We start from the raw sequence: 23,461 nt of genomic DNA on the forward strand, positions 1-23,461 counted from the left end.
TGACACAGCAAAGAACTGAAACCCGGCCTCTCAAATCTCAGGCTACTACTGCATCTTCTTTTCTGTCTCCCCAGTGTCAGCAAGGTGCAATGGAAATCCTTCAATGAAATAACATATAATACTGACAAGAAGCAACATTAACATATCCCAGCTGTAGTTTACATATTTAAAGATGCACAAATCATCAAAAATTAAATTTATGCTCAGTGAATCCGCCGAGATCAGGGGCATGTCCTTCCTCTGCTTAAAGAATATTAAACAGCCAAAGAAAAGTTTTAAGTAAGACCTGGCCCAATAGATATCAGTTTCTTCCTGGCTGGAAAATGAGAAGTCAGTCGCAATGTTTTTTTTAAAAAGGTGTGAGATGGGGGGAACATGGGCAAAGGTTTATCACCTCCAATCACTTTGAAGGACCGTTCCAGTAAGATGCCCTTTTTTTTTTAATGTGACAGAAGCCCCCACTCTTAACCAACCAGCAATCAGAAGAGGTGTTGTTTCTCCACACATACATTTGTAACCAGTATTTGTTAGCTCAGCCAATCAGTTTTGTCACCACTCAGAACACCCAGGCATTGTGTTTGGATGGCTTTGGTTTTTGTTTGGTTCCACTAAATAGCAGGTCATCATTTCCTTTGAAAGCTGAACTGTCACAGAGCCAACATCTGCAGCTTTCCAGGGCTTGCACAGCTCAGGGTATCTGATGCTTTCCATCTGACCTGTGCCTATTGGTGAGTAAGTGAAGCAGTTAACAAACCAATTCTAGCATTATACAAACAGCTTTGTTTTAAAATTCAATGAAATAATACAGCCTATACCACATAGCTGGAATTTTTCATTTTTTTAAGCACATGGTACAAAAGGAAGAGAGTGCTTAATCCAGTTCTGTGAATCCAGTGATTATTTTTCTTTAACAAATAATTTGCCTGTTTCAGTCTGCACCAGTTGTTGCCATGGTTTCCTTCAGTGTTTAATATTTCTAATTAGAAAAAGCCACAGTCTGCCTGCTTACGCCGCATAATACTTTACTCTGCAAATTTTCCCAATGATTTAATTCTTCCCTGAACACAGTGAGCCATTTCTAATAAACACAATTCCTCTGTAAAAAGCAACAAAGAGTCCTGTGGCACCTTATAGACTAACAGACGTATTGGGTATTGCGTCTGACGAAGTAGGTATTCACCCATGAAAGCTTATGCTCCAATATGTCTGTTAGTCTATGAGGTGCCACAGGACTCTTTGTTGCTTTTTACAGATCCAGACTAACACGGCTACCCCTCTGATACAATTCCTCTGGGTTCTTTGTCTCTGAAATCAGTTTTACTTCGGCCTCTTTTGCTCTTATTAGGACCTGGTCTACCCTACAAACGTACGTTGGTGTAACTACGTTGCTCAGTGGTGTGGAAAAGTCAGCCCTGGAGCGATGTAGTTATACTGCTCTAACTGCCGGTGTAGGCAGGAGGGCTTCTCCTATCAACATAGCTACCACCTCTCAGGGTGGTGGAGTACCTACATTGCTGGGAGAAGCTCTTCCAACGTAGTGCTGTCCACACCAGGGATTAGCTTGGTATAACTAAGTCGCTCAGGGATGCATAAAATCCAGACCCCTGAGTGACACAGTTACACTGCCATAAGTTTGTAGTATAGTTCAGGGCATAGGAAGAGCGAAAGAGGTAGAAGTGAAACAGTGATTTCAGAGACAAAACAATGTAGTTATACTGACATAAGTTTGTAGTATATGCCTCAAGGTATAACTCGGGTGTGCCACTAATCAGACTCCTGTCCACAAACAAAAAATTCAAGCTGGAGGAAAGTGGTACTTTAAACCTGAACTAGATGGGTAGGTGAGCTGGAATGTTTCTGAACCACCAGCTATAAATGCAATGGGGATGGGCAGGTGAGTTTCACTACATATCGCTCACGTGTTGGTTCACAGTGGGGGTCACTCTCATTCAAGCCAGGCTAGCTTGAGTGCAGTAACTAGCGCTAACTCTTGCAGTGAAGACTAGCCTGAGTTGGAAAAGGTGCCACTTATCTATCTGTCCCTGTGCTGGTATCCTATGTCAGTTTAAAATTTCTGTAGCTCTTTTAAATGTCTTCTTGGTCTAGCTACTTTGTCTGGGCCCACTCTATTGTAGAATTTAAGAAAGATGTGTTTATCCAACAAATTTTTAATGAGCTTTTAGCTTTATATAAGCTTTAGAAACTATTTGAAGTCTTTATCAGCTGTGAACAGTAAAATTCCATGCTGTCACACCTCCTTTTATTGCTGGTGGCTTGTACTTAACCTTGGTCCACTGCCTTATAGTTTAAACTATCGTCTTGGCTGTACATATGGTTGAGGCGGCCAGTAGCTAGATAAATTAAAGTCTAACAGGTTTGTTATCATTTGTTTTGTTTTCTTCATATCCAAAAATCCCCACTACTGCAAAAGGTGAACATTAGTATGACATTAGCGATTCCATTCTAAGACACTGTCTATTGATCAGCCCCTCTCTGCCCCATGAGAATGTGTTCTGGTAGCATAGACTTTATATTTGACTAAGATACCTCATCAAAACTAGTTTCCTTAAAGAATGAGCAACACAAATACATAATGTTTAATATAACAAAATCCTAATGTCTAATTTTTAAAAAAGCTCCTCAGTTCAGGAGCCTTACATTACTCAGTGGAGACCCTGGAATGTAATATGACTACCATACCATGGTTGGTTAGTTTCCCAGACCTGAAGAAGAGCTCTGTGTAAGCGAGACACTTGTCTCTCTCACCAACAGAAACTGATCCACTAAACGATATTTCCTCTCCCACCTTGTCTCTAATATCGTAGGACCCAACATGGCTACAACAACACTGCATACCACACACCATGGTGTCAGGAGTCTCTTCACATCCAGTTTATAGAAAAGAAAGAAAGAATAGATGGTTCACCAGAGAATCATGGAAGGATACTGTATCATTCATATTCCCTGTCACTTGAGGTAAATGGTTTGGCACTCCTATTAACTATGCAAAGTTACAGACAGCAAACAAACTACCCTCATAACAGTATGATAATTCCTGTCCCCTTTGCAACAGTGACCCCCCAGGTTACAGTGTGAAAGAGAAGAGGGTGCTCCCCTTTACCCTGATCCAACAGCTCTAGTAGTTTTGAACCCGAATAAATATTATGCCTGCCATAGCTGTACATGTACTTTAATAAGTTAATACCTAACTGTATCTGTGAGCTACACGTTCGCCTGGTCCTCTACCAGACTGGAAATAAGGAATACATTTTTGACAGTGAGGGTAATTAACCATTGCAACAATTTACTAAGGGTTGTGGTGGAATCTCCATCATGGACAATTTTTTAATCAAGATTAAATGTTTTTTTCTAAAAGATCTGCTCTAGGAATTATTTTGGGGAAGTTCTATGGCCTGCGTTACACAGAAGGTCAGATTAGATGTCTTAATGGTCCATGCTTGCCTTGGAATCTATGTATAATTTTGCTAAGTATAATCTTCCTAGGTAAGCAGTATCTATTAATAGCACCAAATCCAGACACGGGGCTGCCAATAAAAAGTTTGCATTTGCCAATAGTGTCCTCACAGTAATATTTGAGATATGGCAATTTCACCTTATATTAAGAAAAGCACATAACTGCTTCAATTATTAGCAAATGTTGATTTTATTTAATGCTATTCTTGTAAGGTATGAGTAAAACCTTATCTGGGCCCAGATTTTAAAGGTGCTTAGGTGGTGCTGCGTTCACTATTGCAACTCCTGATTTAAGAGCCTAAATCCCATACCTCTTAGCATTCTTCACACATTAACATGGGAAAGTCACTGTGAATAGAACCAAGTATATATTATGCCCAAATTATAACAACAACATTAGTTTTATTTATATATCGTCCTTTAGCTCTATAATAGCTGTTACCCACTAAAGCAGTCATGGTCCTGCTGCACAATAGAATAAAGCAACTATAATAAAATGTAATATTCTTCTGAAATTGTCTAATAAAGTGTGATTCAAGAGGAGACTGATGAAGTAATTACATATAAATTAAAAAAATCAAATAGAAAATGTCCAGATGTCCTACTTCTTTGTTGCTCCCTTATAGGACATAAAATGGTTCATACTTTGTTTTCATGTCTTAAAGCAGCATTTTATTTGTGAAAGTAACAAAATTTCGCTGACTTCTTTGGTGATGAAGAGTTTGTGGATTTTGGGAGGGGGGGCTGGAAGAACTGAAGTGAACAGATTTTTGAATACATAAACTTTCGCGATGGGTACAATGCTAATCTTAACGCCGAAGAACTGTTCTTGTCAAAGTGTTAAAAAAAACATAAACTGCCCCAAAATGTATGTTTACCTTTGCTGTTTAAAAAGTCTCTGAATTTCTACAACAGAGAAATTAACAGAGGAAAGATGGCCTTGAGGATTGGACCTCTAAAGATCTGAGTTCTATTCCAGACTCCAGCTTGCTAGAAAATGTTCTTTTAAAGGGCCCTCCCACATTTGCAGGAGACGAATTACACGACTTGTGCATTTTTTAATAATCTCTCATTTATAGCCTTGGAAATGTCTATTTTCTATTCTCCACTAGCAAAAATGATTGACTTTAAATAGGTAGGAGATTTCAGAGGTGCCCTGCCATACATGGACCACACCTTTTCTGGAGTCGCACGTACCTCTGTCAATTTGGCCTTCATTGTGAGAGGGCATTTGCCTTTTTGGTATCAGTTATGTAACAGAAGGTGAGACATGATTTTGCACAGCTGAAAATACCCCTGTGACTCAGAGTCTGTTGGGGTAGACTGTGCCTCTCCAGCACAGCCCTGCACTGGAGTAGGGTGGGGTGGGAAGTGGGTGTGGCACTGCACCACTCTAGTGGCCACACTGAAGGCAGTTTGTCTCAGAGAGGCAAACTGTCACCTGGAAAATCCCTGCTGGGGGTAAAATAAACTGCCTCCCCCCTTTCTGAGGTGTAGCATACTCCCCTTTACATAGCTAGCCTGCTCTGCTTGTTGGTGCACAGATTGGGGGGAACAGAGAAATAGCCATGACTTAGCCTATTCTCTATCCCTCCCCAGCCAATTTGTGGCACCACATGTCTTTGAGGAAGAATTTCACTCTCAGGTTGACACTCCCTGAGGACTGTGGATGGAGTTCTGGGTAGCCCTCACACAACTCAGGGAAGCACTGGAAAGAGGGGTTTTTTACTCCCTTTCTTCCCTCCCCTGGGAACCCACATAAGAGTTAGCTGCGGTGTAGCCCTATATTGTCTCTGTCATGAAACAGTTCCTGATTCCAGACGATTCCTCCGAGTGTATAACTTGTCCCTGGAATTTTTACAGCAAGGGTTGAGCCGCACATGCTGGAGATTTCCATAGCACCTTGTAGCCATCTCAAATTAATTAATATACAGTGTTTCCCATTACCTCTATTCATTTCTATTTGAAGCCATAATGGCCTGATCCTGCATTCTTTGCAGAACTCTCATGGCCATTATTCAGAATTGCCCAAGCAATGCAGGATCAGGCCCCACCTCTGCTGCTGCTAGCCTAATTTGTTGTGCTTTTTATATTCAATAACAACCTTCGCACAATACAATTACATATTTAAGAGCACTTTAAATTAATGGCATGCTTCTGGGTGTAGAGGCGAGAGAATGACCGGGAGTGCAGCAGGGCTTGAATATATGATCCAGGCAGTAAATATTCAAATGTTAAGATTCTAGCTGCCACAGCAGGCTACCTATTTACACAACAGCCGCTGAGGTCCCATACATTTGGAACTTATTCGCTTTCACAACCTCCTACATTTTTAAATACAACTGAATCCCATCAGTCAGTTTGTCCTTTACTGTCAAGAGAGAGACTGGGATTCTAGCTCCAACACTGCAGGCAAAAAATAGTACAAAGTGTGCCTCCTGGCAATCCTGAAAGGAGTTTACAAACTAGCAAAGTGAGGATAATACTTAGTCCTGCCTCAGGGCAGGAGACTGGACTAGATGACCCATTGAGGTCCCTTCCATCCTACATTTCCATGAGTATAGGGAGTGATTCGAGGATTGAAAATTTGGTTCGACAAGCAATACTAGGCTATTCCTATAGGGCTCGTTTAGTCCATTCTTCTCACATAATTGAAACACAGCAACAACATTTGATTTGGGCCCCAGTAAGACCTCCTCTGCTCTTCCCTAATGGGCCCTGAACACTTCCAGGGTGGCCCCCTATGAGCCTGTGATCCCCTCCCCACACTACTTTCCAGCCTCGTTTGCATGTATTGATCATGAACCTCATCTCATCCAACTCCTTTCCTCCCACCCACATGGCTTTACTGCACCTCTGCCTCCCTGTCCCTCTCCATTGCCCTTCACACCATATTTTCTATCCTTTCTCTCCTAATCACCCGTTTCACTTCAGCATGTTCCGCACAAAAAACTATGGGGCCAGGTCATTATTACGGTAAAGCATATACCCCTCTTTGACTTCAATGGAGTACACCCATTTAAACCAGCTGACAGTCTGGCCCTATTATTCTAGCCATTGACGTATGGAACAACGTCTTTGATAGAAAACTTTATGCACTGTGTATAGCCAAAGAGAATTGCCACCTACTGTAATTGTAGCTCTTCCCCCTCGATGTGTTGACTCCCTTAATGTGCTTTGTCTAATTTTAGCTTGTAAACTGCTCAGGAAAGAGTGTCTTGCTATTTGGTTTGTAAAGTACCTCCTAGCCTGCTTTGCACACTGCATTGTAAAATAATCAATATTGCTGTTAAGTAAAACCCGGCTCCAGTTTGTTGTGGGAAGGGGCCCAAATCCAAATTCTGATTTGCAAACATTCCATGAACTTTGAGGAAGTTTAAATTTGAAGGAAATTCATCCTCTCTTCAATTAGATCCGCTAACAAAGCCTCTGCTGCACAAGGTCTCATTTCAAGTCCTTGTCTATCTGTCTGTTCTATCCTGGTGTTATGATTCTGGTTTTGAGAGGGTGTTGGAGGACCACATTCCTCCTGGACATAATGTGGTAACTACTGTAGTTCTTCACCAGGGAAGACCAAATATAGGTAGGAATTTGTGGTTCAAGGTCCCACACTCTAGCTGGCTAATACTGATTGGACTCCTCTCTTCCTGTTTGCAGGAGGATACAAAGAATGCCACTGTAATAGGGATTGCCACCACCAAAGAAAGTTTTCCCTCCTTTCCCTTTCTTCCGGCTATACACCTCTACCCCGATATAACGCTGTCCTCGGGAGCCAAAAACATCTTACCGCATTATAGGTGAAACCGCGTTATATCAAACTTGCTTTGATCCGCCAGAGCACACAGCCCCACGCCCCCGGAGCGCTGCTTTACGGGTTATATCCAAATTCGTGTTATATCGGGTCGTTTTATATCGGGGTAGAGGTGTATTTCAAACAGATTGCCTCAGTTCATGAAAGTCAGCTGTATCCCCCTATGCCTTGCCCATCACAAGGCCAACATTAAAATATCAAAACACAAAATATGAAGGTCAATGATGTGGCTATTCAAAGGAGAAAGTACCAATTGATTGTATGGTCTCCTGAGCCAGGCGGAGGGTGATGGCACGTCCCCAAATCTGCTATTATCATAATGCCTGGGCTGAAAATACTGTTAATTAATTTTCTACATTTTCTACAAAGCTGAGAGCCAACAACAAATGAGACAGATGTAAGCAAAGTACACACAAAAATAATTCCTCCCAATGTCTCCTGAAATATCATAGAAATGTGCAGCAAAGTGATGCACATGATGAAATGTGTTCCCAAGTAAAAGAACCCCTGCAACATTCTATCTGGACTATTGAACAGCCCTGAATTTATCTTTACACAAAGAAATGAATTCAAACTGCCCCGGCGTCATGCAGAAATGGCAGCCTGGCAATTTGGGGTGAGGGAGCAGTTCACGACTGTCACTTTTCCCTCTTCAGCCCGTCCTGCACTTGTCTCTCTTCCGTCTCTGCCCCACAGAGCACCTTATTATCTTTGTCCTCCCCTTACCAACATCTCCACTAAGCCTGTTACACATCATGGGCAGGGCTGGATTAACCCATCACTAAGCTGTAGGCCCCTCTTGTGGCCAGGTAAACTAGATGCTCACACAGTATGCATGCATTCACAGTAACCCTGTTATGGCCTGCACAGCTGCACTAATGATCTATTAATCCAAGCAAATCCAGCTCCCGCTACACCAGTGTTGCTTAGTTAACCTTCTCATATCCATGTCAATGATTGGGTCCTGCTGCACAGACTCTGCCCTATTAACCCCTTTGTGTCTAACTGCCCTCCCAGGGCTCCAGAGAGTGACCATTTTCCTACTAAAACTAAGATAAATGGAAAGCAAGCTAACCAAGTTTTGCTACAAAGTTCCTATCCATGAGCTTAAAGCTCAGAGGTTATTTTGTCCTGTGTTTAAAGAAAGGAAGAATTTACATTGATAACATAGCGGTGAGCCTGAACTACCAAGATTGGACCCAGTACAATATGGTTTAATTACAGTTTTCTCTTATGGGCAGAAATCATAGTATGTTTTTATATTACTTACTTTTAAAAAATATCATCCAAAAATCTTCATTAACAGAGTTAGTAGATATTAGATTATTATATAAACTCACTGAAACAAGATAACTGTTAGGCAACGTGCAAAACACAGGCACAGTCTTCATGTAAGCCAGTCACTGTGCCTAGTTATTAGATTTTCCACTTGATTTTGCTTCCTATATTTTTGACAGTCTAATGTAGTTTGTCTCTGTAAATATTACAAATCACACCAGATGTGTGACACACTATCCCATTCAAATGTTGGTTTATGCTTTGAGGGGAAAATATATTTCTAAATCTTGGCTGAAATAACTAGGCTGAGTAAATTTGTTTTTTTCATACAATAAAATAATATTTGGGATGGTGTCTGAGGCAACAATGATTACCAATTGGTTGGACTAGTGCTAACATCCATTACCTTCCTGAACAGAATGATATGATGTTCCATGTTGCATTAGCACTTGATGAGCTGAAACCATGATTTTCATAGATGAGAATTTTCATTGGTCTGCCCGTGCTGTCGTCAGTATAATTAAGCACATGCCTAAGTGCTTTGCTGAATAGGGATGGACTTAAGGATGCACTTAAAGCTGAGTAAGTGCTTACACACGTTGCTGAATCAGGGCCAGTGTGCTGGAATATTTATATAACAGCCTGTCTCAAGTAACCACTCCTGAGTCTAGCAAAACATGGTTGTCTTGTAGAGATAACTTTCAACTAAAAGTCAATCCAATCAGAAAACTGCTGGAAGCCTGGAGGGTACATTAAGTGGTAGTTGCTGACTAAGGTTTGACTATTGGGGATGGTTCTTAGGGCAAGTTTTATAGCATATAGGAATTCATTTATTTTACATACTGATTATGCATATACTGCATACCTCATATTGAAACATGTCAGAAAACCTTGAGCTACATTTGAACCTCCTTGGATTAGCTGTCGTTATGTGGTATTAATAGAAAAAAATCAATTCATTATTTTGATTTCTGTAGGATAAATGTAGGGGAAAGCCACTTTAGTACATTTCTAATATTACTGAAATCACAGAATATAAAGAATTAAAATATAGGCCTATCATAGCCCGTGACTGAAGTGTAATAACTCTGATTTCCATCTAAATTTTCTGCTTTTGACAAAACCTATCAAATTGGCAAAATAAAGTCTCATTTGCAGCCCCTTGCAAAAATGAAAAAAAAACAACACATTATTTATCAACCTAGTTAGAGACAAACTGTAGTCTAAAAAGCCTGTACTTAAAAAAAAAATCATTTGTACACTACAAGATAAATAAATATTCATATCAAAAGCTTTAAACCCTGGGAAGAATTTGATTAGGGTATTCATATTTGAAAAGGCCAATGTGAAGTAGTGCACCTTTGTGACTGTCAATCATAAGTGTTTACTAAAAACGTGAGTCAGAAGAAAGCAGAAATTCAACACAGCTTTTCATTGAACAAGCCACACAAAGCACTTGAAAAAAATCTTCTCATTCAGCCTTGACCATGATGAAGTCCAAACTGATTTCTGGCTGACCGCATCTGACATAATAAAAATTATTACATCCCTTTGATTATTCCAATCCCCAGGTTTGGAGCATTTGTTTAAAAGCTTTGGTGGGAACTTTGAAGACAACCTTTATTTCTAGATGTTTCTGTTTGAAGAACTACTTCTATTTTCCTCTTGTTAATCTGTTAATAAATGTTTCATCACCTTTTTAAAGGCTTTTATAGTTATACCCTCCCAAAATGGCTATTGTTTATATAAAACACAAATTAAGTGGAGATATTCTAAAGCCTCATGGAAACATTAAATACTCCTGTCTATCAAGTGGTGTTAATTGTGACCAATATGAAATGGTTCAACTTTAGGGTCTAGTCTTGCAAAGGTTTAATACCATGACACGTCTCATGAAAAGTCAATGGGAATATTTACTGCAGTAAGAAGAGCACATGGTAGTAAGTAAATGACTGCAGGATTGAGACATCCCTGCTGTAGTTCTGTGGATGAGTTTTTAATATTGATGTTCTGAATTTAAACTATAATTCAAAACTGCATTCCCTCAGGACACCAAGACCCTGAGTTAATTCATAGTTAATATACTAAAAACATATGCTCTAAATAATGGATGACCTAGGCCTTATGCACCCAAGCGATTTGTATCAGTTTAACCAAATCAGTTTAGAAACTGATTTAGTTAAATCAGAACAACCCCTTTGTCTGGAGCCCCTTATTATGGGCTAAGAATGCCTTATATCAATTTATCTTAAATTGATAACAGCTGAGGATCTGGTTTCCCCTGTTGTATTATTATTAAAGTTACCACCCACATAAACAAGATACTCTGAAAGAAGAGGGAGTGCTACGGCAACACCATGTAATTGATTCAGCCATTCAAACTTAAAGCATTAGGAAGTCCACTGCATACTTTTAAACACACCAATCCCAGAAAAGTTATGGAATAAACTGTAGTAAAGATTACCAGATACTGTATCAAAACACCACCTGCCTGCTTTTAGCATGATTATGCAATACTAGGAAAGGGGTGTATGTGTGTGTCTCTCTCTCTCTCTTCTGTTGCCTTCTCATACCTCTTCAAGTGCCAGGGGCAATCTCAATCAGTCTGAGGGCCCCAGCTTCTGATTTATCTATAACCATTGAGATGTACTTTTTGTTTTCTTTTTGTCTTATCTTCATAGATCTTAAAGACAGAACATAGCATTATGATCATCTAGTCTGACCTCCTGTGTAACACAAGATATAGAACTTCACCCAATAATGCTTGCATCAAGCCCATAACTTTAGGCTGAGCTAAAGTGTAAGTATCGGTTAGAAAGACAACACATTTTGATTCAAAGACTCCACAGGATGGAGAATGTACTACATCCCTAGGTAAGTTATTCTAGTGGTTGAGAACCCTCACCATTAAAAATTTACACCTTATTTTCAGTCTGTTTTTGTCTAGCTTCATCTTCCAGCTATTGAATATTGTAGATCTTGGTTTAGATTCGATTAAAGAGACCTCTATGGTCAGAAATCTTCTCCCTTGTAAGTACTTATAGACTGTGATCAAGTCATCCCCTTAACCTTTTCTTGGATAAACTAAATAGATTGAGCTTCTTTTCTCTCTCACCATAAGGCAGGTTTTCTAGACTTCAAATCTTTCTTAGTGTTCAAAATTACAACCTTTTGGTCTACTTTCATATTGCTCACTGTTTTAAGCAATATTTCCATCTCTTATGATATAAGAAACCTTGCATTAACAATGTGGTTCATCTGCATACTTGTTTGCAAGATGGAGGGCTACGTGTATCCATTGTATCTAAATATATTGTTGCCCCTTGCCGAGCGGTAGCAGATCTCTGGGGCATTACAGGTCAGCTTCCCAGTGGAAGAGAACACAGTGATACACAGTGAGTATAATTCTAAATGTAAATTGTTATATTTACACATACACACCAGTCCTGGAACAGAGATAGCCACAAACAGCATGCAGACACCAATGCTCCATTCCCAGACAATTCTGTCTCAAGAATTGACTCCAATTAGAGACCAAAGTAGAGAGCAAATCCTCCTGCTGCTCACACAGCTCCCTTTTCCCAGAAGCTTGCATAACCAAAACTGGCAATACCACAGAATATCACTCCAAGACTAAATGTTTGCTCACTATGGATAAGAACTCCGAAGACTATGTGTAATACTGCTACCAGGTGACACCTGCCATAACAATACGATTTATTTTGACAGGATGTTACTGATACTCCTCTCTCCCTCCTACCCTTCCCCATGCCCTGCCTGTTAATTAATATGATGTCTGATAAACTCACATTTTCTGATTTGGTTAAAGGGATTTAGTACATATAATGCAGTTTTGGGCAAAGCTGAAACTTGAATAGAGATGAAGAAGCCCAAAGAAGATGCAGATTAAAAACATATTTTCATTTGACCCATGATGGGCTGTTTGTTAAATTTAAAATAGTGTCTTTCATTCCATAGGATCCCAAAAGAACTGACACCAAGTATATCTTAATAAGAATCAAGGTAACTAGATAAATACACTAGGTACAATATCTACATTATTTAAAATAGATATATTTTTAAAGGATGCATAATATGAGTATATGCCTGAGATCAGACCTCCGAGTTCTGTTTTCCAAGCTCTGATATTAGATTACCGTGTTGCTTTAGCTAAGTCTCTGAACATTTGTACCATAGTTTCCCCATCTATAAAGAGGGGATAACAATATTTACCTTTCAGATGTGGTAAGGATAAATTGATTAACATTTGAAAAGCACTTTGAGATCCTCAGAGTCATAATGATACAAGTATTTAAAAATTCTGGTGAGCTAGCTAGCACTTAGGTAAGAATATTTTAAAATGTTGAAATACGACTTTAATGTGTGCCTCTGGCACAATGGAACTCTCTACAATAAAGATAAATCTAATGTGTGCAGGTGACAGAACTTTTTCAAGGGCTGCTCCAAGACTGTGAAATAAACTTTTCCGGAACAAAGGGCCATCACAAACGTTGCCATCTTCCACTGCAAGTAAAAGGCACATTTCTTTGACCTTACCTTCTCTAACATAAATACACAGCCACATATATATTTAAAAACAAACAAAACCCTACCAAAACAAGACACTCCACTGCACATGCTTCTCCCAGGAGAGAGGCTGAGACAAGAAAACACACATGACGGAAGGGAATCCTCACAATTCTCACTATGTTGGGGATGGCGAAACTTACTGACCCGCTGAGCTGAAATTGATATTGAGCTAAATATGACAATCTTCAGAAATTCAAGAGCCGGGTTGCACCTGCCAGGGGCCCCTCAGGAGGAGCCTGCGGGGGCTTGGGTTTCAGCCCCGCTCCTGCTGAAGCCTCAAGCCCCAGCAAGCATGCCCCACAGGGCTGAAACCTCGAGACTCCCCTTCCCACTGGGCAGAAGCCCCTACCCCAGCACCCCGCTGCAAGGCAGGGGTTCTGAGCTCCCCCACCCCAGTCTGGTAGGTGGAGAATGGGAGGGGGGCTCCGTGAGCTGCACTTTAACTGTAAAAGAGCCTCAAGCAACTCGCGACCCATGGTTTGGCCACCCTGCACCATGTGGTTGCTAGGTCACTTCTTGGAGTACCCTACCTACCATCTGGTCAAAATTGTTCTGCCATTGCTGTTTTTCAACAGAAATTTGTTTTTTCAACTAAATTAAATTGTTCACAAGAATGGTCTGGGTTTTGTGTAAAATTTTGACTATTTGGCAAAAAAACAAGCCCCAAAAAACGAATATGTTTCATTTGAAAATACCGTTGAAGTGCCTCATGACAGCTGTGGTTTGAATTCCTCATGCTCCATTCTCCAGATCCATTATGGGGTATATCTCCCATGATGCACCTTGGCCATAATGCACCATAACAGCTCTGCAACAGGAGAGATTGTGGTACATCATATGTGATGCACTTTAGCCAGGGAGATCAGTCCATAGAGAAGAATGGGACCAACAGGAACCTGAACTACAGCTACCATGAGACACTGTGAAATTTCAAATGGGAATTTTCAGTTTTCAATGTTCTGCTGAAAAGTCAAAAATTCTAGCATTAACCCCCCCGCCCCCAAGTTCTGACCAGTTCTATGTGGTTCCTTTGTTTTCTGCATACTACACATTTAAACTTCTATGTACTCTTCCCTATGCACAGGGTTTGGCAGTTATTTGTTATCAGAATTCAGTGCAGATTTTGAAAGGAGACACCCACTGTGTACTCTCCCATGAAGCATTTACTCATTATTTCTTGTTTTGTTGTTGTCTTAACATAAAATTAAAGTTATTCTAAGATGTTATCTTTTTAATATCTTTGTATATGGGAGGAACATAAGAATTCTGGTAATGAGGATGACATTCCAAAAAAACCAAAGTGGTGTGAGAAAGTAAAAAATAGAGATTTATTTTTCTGGTAAAAATAAAAAATAGAAGAGGTAAAATGGCTATTAATAAGGATATGAAGGGTTCTGATTTGCTGAAGATAAGAGAGTATATGAAATGTATGGCAAAATAAGGCTGTTGAGGAAACAAATCCAAAATAGAGTTGTTCTAATGTATTGGTGAATTTCAATTCAGAGCTTTCACGCGGTTAGTGTAAAACATATTTCTAACAGAGATATGAAAGCAATAAGAGAGAGTTCACACACATGAAAAGATGGAAGAGTAAACCAGACAGTGTTTACTTCTTGATCACTGTCAAAAGCTGAGAGGAATTACATTCAAGTAGAAATAGAATGGGGGGTATTTACATTTCATATGTAGTGGTTTGTGAACAATATTCACCATGATCAGCAATCACAGCCCCCCCCTTTTAAATATACTGGACCAGAATCATCTTTGCCTTGCAGTCTGTATACTCCTTTACACCTGTATAAAGTAGCTGTTATCTGCTACCAAATCAGAATTCTCCATTCACTCATGCTGGTGGTAGCACATGTACATGACTACACAAAGTATAAGGCAGTGGTGAATCAGTCCCCCTACACCACCATCTCATAGTTACATATGCCGCAGCAACAAGTACAGACCTGAAGACACATTACTAACCTCAGTTACACTGATGGAAATCTAGAGTAATTCCATTGTCACCAATGGAGTCATTCCAGATTTACCCTGAGCAAAATGAAATCATAATCTGGCCTCTTGAGCCCAGAATCAGTTCAAACACTACCAAAGCTTCTACAACCAATGAGCATCATTCTAGAAGTGGGTGAATTAGATTTTTTTCAAAATGTAACAAATCAATGACATTTCTATGCATTAAAATTTGAGAATGGCTCGACAACATATAGATCCTGTGATCCATATGTGACCCATATTAGGGGGGAAACAGCCTTTCATAATATATAATGAATAATAATAAATAATGCTTATCACTTACGTAGTCAGAATGTCTTCTAACATGAATTAATTCCTTAAAATTGATATATCTCCTATAATCCATTCTGAGAGTCAGACTGGTGATCTGCTTTAACCAATATCAGTTCATAACAGAACAGGTATAGTAAACAGTTTTTCAGATGCATTACATGAAAGTCAAGGAGGATATGAACAATTCATCTGTGATATTTTTAGGCTATGGTCCTCAGAATAATTTAACTGGCCATGGGATCTTTTCATAGAGTGTTTGAACTTTTATATGGCAAAGATTCCCAACTATTAAAGGAAACTGTTTAGATGTAATATTTAGTAGCAAATTGGCACATTCCAAAATGAAATAATACAGGAACAAGATAAACTATTTCTTGTAGACAGTACCTGAAAGTCATGTCTAATAATACTAAACTAGACTAAATTAAACCAGTAAATTGTCCCAAAAAGAAGGGGTGTGCAAAAACTCAAAGGATTAATCTGGATGTCCTTCTGAAAGAGCAACAGAGTGGTTCTCAAACTATTAGTCTGTGGAACACTTGCTGGTGGTGTGGGGAGAGCTGGCTGCACTGCATAATTCTGTGCAAAGACTTTCAGATCATTTCTTGTAGTTGAGTCAGTTGAATAAGTATGTTGGGAAAATGTGCTTTTAGGATTCTTGTCCACAACCATTTCTACTGTTCTATACGCTTAATATTTAATTATTCTTTCTTGCATTGATGTTGAAATCCTGAAACCAGCCTTGCCAAATTGCTATGAAAATTTACCAACCCAGAAAGAAAACTATTTATCTGTCCTTTGCCTTGTTAATTGAAGATAATGAAAGTACAAATTATATTTTACTCACCCTGGCCAAGAGGAATTTTAGAACACTGCTAATCACCTAAAACCTGCCATACAGAGAGCTGCCACTCAAACAACTGGCAGTCTCCTATGTCCCACATTCTTTTGTGACACACTGGCTTTATTCTAAAGCTTCCTGATCTAAGATGACAGGTTTCTGTCAAACAGCTGTGTTCATCCTACATCACTTGTAACTCATATTTTCCATAATACAGGAAGTGACACCAGACTTCTACCAACATCTTTTGTCTGATAAGTAATGGACAAACCTTAAAAGATTTGGAAGCTCTTTTTAGAAATTCAATATTTATCTGAACCCTACCTAGAACTCTTTAGTCAGAATTCCTTCTCCCTCCAATCAAGCCAGATGAGCCTTCTTGCCCCAACCACATCAGTTTGGTATAAGTCTCCTCCTCCTCCCAACAGAACCGTCACCTGTCCCAATAAATAAATTCCAAATCCACTATCCACTTCTGCTTCCACCAGACCTAATTATAAACATTTTCCTCATTGCCACTGGAATTCAATTCTACTTTCTTTTTACAAATGTGGTCAAGCAGGTCTATTGGCCTCTTTTCTAGTGTTGTACATTATTCCTGCCCCAAAGAGCTCTCAATCCAAAGGGTAGAAAGATGGAATAATAAAAAAAAATCACTAGAGACCATGTATAATGTTTGCAAGATCGGGATGTTTGATTTTTACACAGAGCAAGTTATGATTGCCTAGTCAGTGATTCTCAAACTTTTTTTTTCGCGGACCACTTGAAAATTGCTGAGAGTCTCAGCGGACCACTTAATGATCTTTCCAAATGTTGTTTGTATTGTTAGCTAACTATTGTAAAGAGCTTTGGATAAAAGCGCTATGTAAAAAAACCTTAATAATAATTAACATTTTTTATTCTACAAATAAAAGCACATGTCAAGGCTGATTCCCCACTCTGGCATTTTGAGTGCAGAAAGTGGGGGCCCACAAGGATTCTAAAAAATAATACTGGCCATTCCAGGCTGGTATTAAACTCCCAAGGTTACAACTTTTCTCTGACCTTGGATGGGTAGATGCGGCCACCACCCAAGTTCAACCCCCCCCCCCAATTTAGAGAATCCAGGAAGGAGCACTTGGGAATTCCTTCCTGTGGGGTACCCTCAAGCCCTTTCACCCCCTCCACCCCCACCCCCACCCCCGGAGAAGAGCTGAGAAAGAAAACAAAGGAAATCAGCTGTTGCCACCAGCTACTTAAACAACATATGCACAAAACTTTTGGACACAAAAAACCCAGTCCTATTCTTAAAAAAAGGTAAATTTTATTAAAAACAAAAAGAAAGAAAATACATCTGGAACTTAGGCTATTGCTAGATTTTAAAAGAGCAAATATAATAATTAAGCATCAAGAATGGTTTTCTTCAGGTCCAGCTTAAAGGTTACAAGCAGAACAAAAGCACCTGGGGTTAGCACAGAGGAGTCCACAAGCCATAAATAAATAAAAGAGATAAACCTAATCACGTCTTCCTAGACATTCCCCGATCTACTTACATATTTGGGGTTTCAGATAAGTAGATTTGAGGTATGATTTTTCATGCCTGGTTTAAAGCGTCTTACAGCATTGTGTCTCCTCTGTGTCTCCTCTCTCCAGAGAACAACAACAGACAAACAAAGGGAAAGTTTTTTCCCCCCAATTTCAAAAAGTTCTAGCCCTCCCATTGGCTCTTCTGGTCAGGTGACCACTCCCTTCCTTTTACCTATGGGCTTTTTTAACCCGTTACAGGTAAAGCAAGTAGAGAACAGCTACTACAAGGGATTTTGTAGCTAATTGGCTGGCTGGGTGTCCATAAAAGGGACCTAACTCCCCTTCATTTATCACAGCACACAACTCATATTTTAATATCAGTAGTCTTACCTTTCAAATGCAGTGGATGTGCCTGCTCTCCCCCGCCACAGCAGCCACAGAGCTGAGGCTGGGAAGGAGGACCGGCAGCCACAGCCCTGGAGCTGGGGAAAGTCGCCTCTTTCTCTGGCCGCTGCAGCCCTGCACATGCCAAGCTCCCCCCACCCCCTCTTCTCACCGGCCGTCCAGGCGCGCACCTTAGAGAGAACTATCCATGGATCACCTGAATGGAGCTCGCGGACCACTGATGGTCCACAGATCACAGTTTGAGAACCTCTGGCCTAGGTACCAGATGAATTGCGGTGGCCCATAATGGGATGACTTTTCTCATCTTGATTTTGTTAAACATATGATTTATCAACAAAAACAATATTTTCCTGATTATTCATTATTTTTTAAAACTTTTCATCTTCACGCTTCTGTGCTGTGGGAGCAGATGGCAAATCACATATAAAATAAATTCAAAAAATGAATAGGAAAAATGTGTCATCTCCTTTAGAAATGGAAAATCATAATTAGCCTCCCCAATCGTGAATTATAATACCTCTTAATATGTAAGACAGTCAGCCAGATCTCAGAATAAATTGGGTATCTACTGAGAATTACAGAAAAAAAGAGAGAAATCCCAAGTATCTAAAGCATAATTCACCTCTCATGGTCTGTACAGCTGCAGAGACGTACACATGAGGAACAGCTGCATAATATTGGTTCAAATATTCTGTGATAATCAAAGTCTGTCCCATGGTTGGGAGAAAAGCTGTATATTCTGCCCATTCTGTTGGTAATTGGGATCATGAAAATAGGGGGAAGAGACATATGGAGTTGAAGGAACAGTTCCATTTCCTCCTTTTTAGTCATCCAGGGAAGTCATTCAAAAGAGGCTATATGACTAAAGGAGTGTGACTCTAACAGCCATCTGAAAATTTGAAGAGGGCCTACCTATCTTACTCCACCAAAATGGTGATGGAAGAAGACAATGCCTCGGCAGATCTCCAGTGGCAAACTCCCTACCAGTATTGTGTGTACTTGATTGGATACAAGGAAGTCTTTCCCCTAGTAGACTCAGAATTAGAATTTTACCATGTTTCTCCTGACACAAACAGAACAGGAAGCATTCAGTCCCTTCACCATCAGGCTGCTATGTGGAAAGGTTCAGACAATAGGGCTTTAGGAAATACCAGAGATAGCCTGAGTTCTTGCAGAGGGAAGGGTATAATGTAAAAGAGTGCCAGACCGGGCATGTGTATTTTTAGTATGCAGAAGACAGGGAATTTACGTAGGTGAGGCTCCTCTCTCCCTTACTAAAAACCTAATCTATCCCTCTGCTGCAGAGCTGCATTTTAAAACTTGTCCTTGTGCAGTGGGCCACCAATAATTCCTCTGGATAGACCACCCCACTGGGCAACGAGCATTTGCAGCAATCTTGAATTTGTGTGTTCCAAAAGAACACCCCAAAGGAACATTAACAGATCCCACTAACAAATGTGAAAGGCATGAAAATTCATTACCAGGAGGATAAAGTAGAGTTAATGTCAAGCATTAATGTCATATTAAGCCTACGGCAAAAAAGCCAATGCCCCAATATATTCAATTGTAAAAATCAAGACAATTAGTGATGTTCAAGCTTTGGGGCATGTCTAATTTCTGGATCAGTAGCATTTTACCTGTACTGAATTGAGCTGTGGTGTATGTTATTCCGACAGAGGAGCTGATCATCATCACCAACTGGACCAAAAGTATCTATTGGACTGAATAAACTACAGTATGAGTGTAAATTGCTTTGTTCTGGTACTGGTATTTAGTGAATTCGTTTAGTATGTGAGTTTATGTAATGTACAGATATGGAGAATGAATTTTTCTTCAGTAAATTCTTTGCACACAGGAGTTTAAAGTCACCCAGACTAATGCTATCTTCTTCCATAATTTTATTATATTTTATTGAAGAATACTTGAAATATTTGAAGGGCCAGCTGAATGAATTATTAAATCCAGTTGAACTTTCATTTACCAATTATTGGCTACATTTGAGAGAGTGGATTTTTTATAATGGAATTGGATGTAATGAAATTCATAAAATGAGGAATTGAAATGAATAAAATTGATTTTTCTTCTAAAAATATATTTTCCCTTGACATCTCTCTCACTTTTTTCAGTCTTTAGTGGGATCACCAAGTTCCTTATTCAAGATGTATCTGGCATCTACAAAGCAAAAATTGATTTTCTACTGGCCACCACTGTGCAGAAGCAGAGCTGACATGTTTATTGAACTACCTCCCTAGTTACTGTTTAATATATTTGTATATATGCACATTTTCAAGTGATACATAGTTTAGAAAGGATCTACATTATCACTTATGTATTGATCATTTTCTGTATACTAAACGCATGTTCTAGGAGTATTTTACTGTTTATAAGGGCTGTGTATTAAGGCTGTTTGTCTAGTGGTTAGAATAGGGTTCAGAATTACTGAAATCCATCCTCAATATTCCAACTAAATGTTGTGTGAAATTGGGCAAGTCACGGAGACATTGTGTGTCTCAGTACAAAACAACAACACTGACATACCACACAATTGGCTTGTGAAGTGTATTTAATTAACTTTGGTAAAGCATTTTGAGATCCTCAGATGAAAAGTGCAGCATAATTATCATTATTTTAAACATTATTTGTTCTGGAGTTTTGGAACCAGATTTTTTACTCAAATATATTTAAATAAATAAATGGTCACTATAAAAAGCAGAATATATGTGTGTGAATTATTTTTATATAAGGGAGAAACCTGATTTTTTTAAATTTTTAGAAAGCTCGGTAGTGGAATTGTTGGGATAACTGGTGCGTTTTTACTGTTCCCTGCCTAAAGTCAAGTAAAATGAAAAAAATACACCTATTGATAAGTTACAAAAATACACATTCTTCTAGCTCACTTCACAGTAAAAAGAGCGTTTAATCAATATAGAATTCTTTGAACATATAAAAAATAGTGGGAAAAGGTGAACTGGTGTATAATTGATTTCCATTTTCAAAAATCCTAAGACACTAGTCCTCCCAAGATGACAGAAAGACGCTAATGAGAGAAGAACTAGTGAAACGACACCTTCACAATGGACAAGAGAGAAAAAGCTGAGCAACAGCCACAAGGGATTTTTAGTCAGATAGTTTACAAGTCTCTGTTTTGTTTTTTTGCTTTAATTTAGATTCACTTAATGTGAATCCACTTCATAACTACTGAACATTCTGGAGAAATTTCCTCCTTGTTAAAAAGTCAGCATCTTCATCCCTGCAATCACGGTGGGAGAGCTAACAACACAGCCTTTTATTCAGGAAGCCCTCCCCTAGGGAAAACTAGAACTGGGCACAGACTCAGTTCTTTCAAAATCCTTGGCACATCATCTGTAAGTATTAGGGTAACCAGACAGCAAATGTGAAAAATCAGGACAGGGGGTGGGGGGTAATAGGAGCCTATATAAGAAAAAGACCCAAAAAATGGGACTGTCCCTATAAAATCAGGACATCTGGTCACCCTAGTAAGTATGTGTGTGTGAACAAGGAACATAGGGCTTGGGGCGCTCCTTACTCAGGCAAAATTCCGAGTGAATCTACTAGAAGTTTTGCTGGAGTAAGGAGTGCAGAAACAGAGTCATGATTTATCTACATGAAGTATTGAGTGATTTAGAATGATTTTATGCAGGGGGCATGGACTAGCAGATGATGATTTTGAACAATGAACTAGTGAAGATAAGGGGCTGATAATAAAAGAATGTGGTTGTCTAACCTGGTGTCCCGAGGGGAGAATCATGTCTGGTATTTTTGCCAAGGAAGAGAGCATTGGCTGGTGATGAAGACTTAAGGAGGACAAGATGAAGGATAATAGGTTGCAGTATAGGATAGAAAATAACACAGAAAATATCGAAGTGGCCTTGTATAAATGATTCTGTCAGTGCTCTGAATATTGTCTCTAGTTTAGTTTATTGCGTTAGTGCATTCTCAGAAGGACATTGCTGAATTCAGAAAAGAGCTACTACAGTAGAAGATTTCTGAGGGCTTATCAAATAAAGGACTAAAAATGACTTGGACTGTTTATTTTAGAGACGTAAACAACAGGTGATATTGTAGAGATATGCAATATCAAGTGGTTTACTAGTTAATTAATGACTATTGTACTTCACTCTGTCCCATAATTTAAGGACAAGGGATCTCCAAGGTGCAATGTACACATTCCCTCTTTATCTTTACCCTTGAGGCTTCATATAAGGTTTCAAAAAATATTTTTACTATAGCAGGGATTTCTATATTAATCCTTAAACAGCACTCTCCTTTGGTCGTGGTGTCAGCCTCAGTGGACGAATGCACCATCATGGAATTTCATCAGCAAATACAATGATTTTGGGGGATCACAAAGAATTAGAGAGCATGAAACCTACTGGGAGAGAGTTAATTGAGGTTCAATATGGGGAGTGATGGTTGACTAGGGAAAGACTGGAGAAGGGGAAGGGTTTGCTTTGGCTGAAGGCAGGGTAAGACAATGATTGGTGCTGCAGAAGCATGGATAAGAAATAGAGAAAAGGAGACATGTCAGAACAGTTAAATAACAAAACTATTCAAAGATTAAGCAATTATTCAAATCATTTGAATTTCATTTGTCACTAGAGGCTTAGCATAAAACTAAGCTTGGTGTTTGGAAGTCCCCTTGTTATAATATACCTTGGCTTCTACTTAAGGAGAAGAAAGCAGTGAAATGAATATATACTGCCTAATAATATTTCCATTTTAGATGGCGCTCTGATTGTAACATAGTGCGATGTCTGTGTAAAGACTTGAGCCATCTGAGGCAACAACCCACAGACAGTCTGTCTCAATCAAATCTGCTAATGTTGCTGAGGTTGCAAAGAAGGAGAGATAATTATGGACAACATCAAGAAGACTGACATGTTTAATCCCTACTTTGCTTGTCTTCCGCAAAAAAAGTAAATTACTTCTAGATGCTTAACCCAATTAACATAAACAACAAGGGAAAAGAAACACAAGGCAGACTAGAAAAAGAACATTTCCTGTTTTGTTAAGTTAGATGTATTCAAGTCATAGTCATAGAGTTTAAGGCCAGAATGGACCATCCAATATACTGACCTCCTGTATATCACAGGCCACCAACACCACCCAGCACCTGTACAATAAATCCAACAACAGAAATGAGATCGAAGTATCACAGCCCACAGGAGATTAGACTAGGGTTACCATACGTCCGGTTTTTCCCGGACATGTCCGGCTTTTCGGCAATCAAACCCCCG

Source organism: Terrapene carolina, unplaced genomic scaffold (assembly GCF_002925995.2).
Source record: "Terrapene carolina triunguis isolate 2854851 unplaced genomic scaffold, T_m_triunguis-2.0 Scaffold95, whole genome shotgun sequence".
Lineage (NCBI taxonomy): Eukaryota > Metazoa > Chordata > Testudines > Emydidae > Terrapene > Terrapene triunguis.